The sequence below is a fragment of the Galeopterus variegatus genome, unplaced genomic scaffold (assembly GCF_000696425.1).
Source record: "Galeopterus variegatus unplaced genomic scaffold, G_variegatus-3.0.2 Scaffold14084, whole genome shotgun sequence".
In the NCBI taxonomy this organism is placed as follows: Eukaryota; Metazoa; Chordata; class Mammalia; order Dermoptera; family Cynocephalidae; genus Galeopterus; species Galeopterus variegatus.
This window is the reverse complement of record NW_007740195.1, coordinates 16,107-20,076: the sequence shown is the minus strand read 5'-3', so window position 1 is coordinate 20,076 and position 3,970 is coordinate 16,107. Positions and strand designations below refer to the sequence as shown.

At 42.4% G+C, this 3,970-nt stretch overlaps 1 pseudogene; it reads right to left on the bottom strand.

Annotated features, from left to right (window-relative positions):
* Positions 1-1,480: 1,480 nt before the first annotated feature.
* LOC103581845 lies at positions 1,481-2,204 on the bottom strand (annotated as a pseudogene).
* Between the last annotated feature and the right edge of the window lie 1,766 nt (positions 2,205-3,970).

The window sequence follows — 3,970 nt, the reverse complement described above, 5'->3', positions numbered from 1 at the left end:
AGTTTGATGAAAAAACTCAGGCCCAGATCAGAGATTCCACAGATCCACCGGGTCTCTGGAAAGCCGGAAGTACCTATAAGATCAACCATTAAAACCTGAGCTGCACAAAAAGCCTTCCCTAGGGAAACAGCAGCAAAGTAGCAATTTAAACAACCACACAGCTCAAGTACTGGTTCCTACAGGAAGTTCCCCCATGTTAGAAGCAAAGGACAAAAAATTAGTTCTGGCTCAGGCACACCCTCCCACAACCAGGTACAACCTGCCAGCACCTCAGAGCCCACCCAAGGACCTGGGGCATGGAGAAAGGGACTGGACCTCTCTCCCACAACCAGGCACACCAAGCCAGCACCTTGGGTCCCACCCAGTGACCCGAGGCATGGAGTCAGGAAACAGACCCTCCTCCCACAACAAGGCACACCATGACAGTACCTCAGGGCCCACTGAGGGACCTGAGGCAAGGAGAAGGGGATTGGACCTCTCTCCCACAACCAGGGACACCATGCCAGTGCCTCAGGTTTCACCCAGTGACCTGAGGTATGGAGCCAGGGACTGGACCCTCCTCCCACAGCAGGCACAAAATGCCAGCACCTCAGGGCCATCCTGGGTACCCGAGGCATGGAGAAGGGGACTGCACCCTCCTCCCACGACCAGGCACATGGCGCCAGTGCTTTGGGGCCTGCTCAGGGACCCAGACATGGAGAAGGGGACTGGACCCCTCTCCCACAACTAGGCACATGGCACCAGCGCCTTGGGGCCTGCCCAGGGACCAAAGGCATGGAGAAGGGGACCAAACACACCCCACAACCAGGCATACCGCCAGTGCCAAGGAGCATACCAAAAAGAGCACCTCCACGTGGGTGGCCCACCACAGCCATCACAATAAACAAGGCCACTGCAAAAGCGGCTAGACACCACAGCCACCACGCAGATGGTCCGCCAACCACTGGAGTGCATTCACACAAGAAGAGTCACCAGCAGAGACAAAGAAAAGGAGAGGATGTCTTTTTTCCACAAAGCCCATTTCAGAGTGACAGACGAAGCATCTGCTCTATGATAATATTGGGGGACCTGATCACATCTCTCAGCATTGGACAGATCATCTAGGCAACAAATCAACAGAATAAGCATTATTCTTTCAGAAGGAGAGAAGAAACCTATGGCAATTAGAGGGGGGAGGGGGAGGAATGGGGGAAGGGGAGAGGTTGGACAAGGGGCATAAAGAATAATTACAATTTGTAACAATATATATGCTAGGAATATTGATTTGATCAACACATCTCAATGTTCAACCTCCAAAATATGTATAATCGGTTTTGATTCAATAAATAAAATAAATTTAAAAAAATAATAAATAAATAAATTAGAGCCAAATCAAGGGAACGATAAACATAAAGTTCTGGAGAATGAAGAGGAGAGGAGTGATTGGAGAGGGGACACACAAGTAGCTTCAACAAGATTAATAATGTTCTACTCTTTTAAGTTGGGTGGTAGGTTCACATATGTTCGCTTTATTATTACACTTTATAACTTATGCTACTTATTATAAACTTTATAACTTAATATCCATAACTACTAAGTGTATCTTTTTATATCCATAAAAAAAAAAGAACAGTTTCTCCTTTTTCATGAATATTGTCTTTTGTATTTTCTCCAGGGTGGCCTTCTGGTTTTTGATTTGTGACCCGTGTCTCATCCTGAGGGCTGCATGTACATACTCAGAAATCTCTTCTTTGTTTCTTTCTTTATTCATCACTTCCTCAGGATTAACTCCATTTGACTCAGGTTTCAAAAGCATTTCATAAAAAAACATTTTCAGCTTTTTTAAACTCTTTGCTGAAATTTGTCTTTTGGGGTTCAACTTCTTTTAGTTGAACAATTTCTGCTGTGGGAGTTCGATGGTTTGGCGTTATATCATTTTCTCTAATGACAATGTCTAGTTCCATAATGTTATCATCTCCCCTTCGAGTCTGGGTAACCCTGAATGGATTATCCCTTAAATTTGAAGGACTTTGTAAGGATGACTGGTCTGAAGCATGAGTGACATTTAATTAATCCTTTTTTCTTTCCCTTAGGCATGTTTGTTGATGTCTCCTCATTCTCTCCATTTGCTCTCCCACAGTCATCATCTTAGGTGAAGTACTCTCAGCTAGACAGGGCTGTTCCACCACACTTCTTGGTCTTTCCATTCTTAGACCCACCATCATCTTAGTTTTAAGGTTACATATGAAGCTATTGTTGGAGGTTTGGGTGCTGGTGATTCTGTTCCTGGAGGGACTATCAAACAGGAAAGTGGGAACCTTTAACAACAGAAGTTTCCACCTCTGAAACAGATCCTGATTTTTCTTCTCCATTAGATTCTTCAACTTCTGCCACTGTTGTTAACTCTGGTTCACTCTTGTAGAGTCTATAATCTGGACCCTCATTTTTGTACTTCACTGTTGAGAAAGGCTTTGATCCTGCCATACCTGTTTCTGTAGTGCCTCTCTGCTATTTGTGTTTATTTCTGTGATTCTCTTGCCAAAAAATATAAGATCTCCACCTAATCATAATAACAATAGAAAAATCCAATTGAGGGACAGTCTACATAACTGGGATTTACTCTTGAAGGTCAAGGAAAGACTGAGGAACTGTTCCAGACTTTAAGAATCTAAGAGCCATGGCACCTAAATGCAATCCATGGATCTCACTGGGAAACTTTTGCTGTAAAGGACACTATAGACAAGTGGTGAAACTTGTCAGTCTCTCCCCAAAATCAACCAATTTACAACTATAAAAATGTAACATCAGCCAAGCTGGGGCTGATGGAACTCAGGGGAAGAGGAGAGACCTAAGGAGTTCATGAAGGTGGGAGAAACTACGATGAGAAGAAGAAAAAACTGCTCTGAGCATTTGGCCCATGGCTGCTTTTAAGCTGGAACTGCTGAGCACATGGAGCAGGAGATGGCAGAATCCGCAGCTGTGCCCTTCAGATGGAGTTACTTGGAGGTGGCAGGGGAGAAGAGGGCCTTGGTGGCCCCCAGAACCGCAAGACTGCTAATAGGGTTCCTGTGGATCCATGCAAGAGAGAGAAGCCAGAACAGCTGAAAAAGGGGAAAGACTGAGGAACTGTTCCAGACTTTAAGAATCTAAGAGCCATGGCACCTAAATGCAATCCATGGATCTCACTGGGAAACTTTTGCTGTAAAGGACACTATAGACAAGTGGTGAAACTTGTAAAGAAGCTGAGGATTAAATGATAGAACACATACTCTCCAATGATGAAGTTGGTATTGTAGTTATGTAGAATGTCCTGACTTGTAGGAAATATACACTAAATTAATCAGGGGTGATGGCATGTCAACAATTTATTCTGAAATAATGCAGGGGGGGTGGTGGTGGTGGAAATGTCCTTTGTACTAAAATTTGGAACTTCTAATTTTAAGAATTTTTCCAAAAAGTTAATCAAAAACTAACAAACGAACAGAAAAGGTGAAAAACCTTAGGCAAACCTTATTTCTCCATGAGAAAAGACCTATGAATCAGTGCTTGAAATTAATATTACAAAAGTTTGATGGCACTATAACAATTGCAATATATCCAAACATTAGCAATGTGCACAGTGCCAGTACACCAAAATGATGTCTGTCTAAATCTTTAGGTCCATATACAGTGATACTAGTTGAAAAATACAAATAATCCATCAATTAACTCCACTAAAGTATTAATGACAACTTGGTTGTTTGTGCTGTTTAAACAGCTGGCCTTTAGGCAGTTTGAGTATGCAAAACTCAGTCATACTGGTTTTCACTAGCAAAATCTGCTTATGAGTTAGTTGGAGATGCCAAGAAACATAGTTACAAATACTTCAATAAATTTTCATCACACATATATGACACAAAAATGTCTTCCTTTAGTAAAAATGTTCACATCACAAATTTAATGGGAAAAAATTAAAATGTTATATAAATAGCCCGCTAAATACAATTTTATT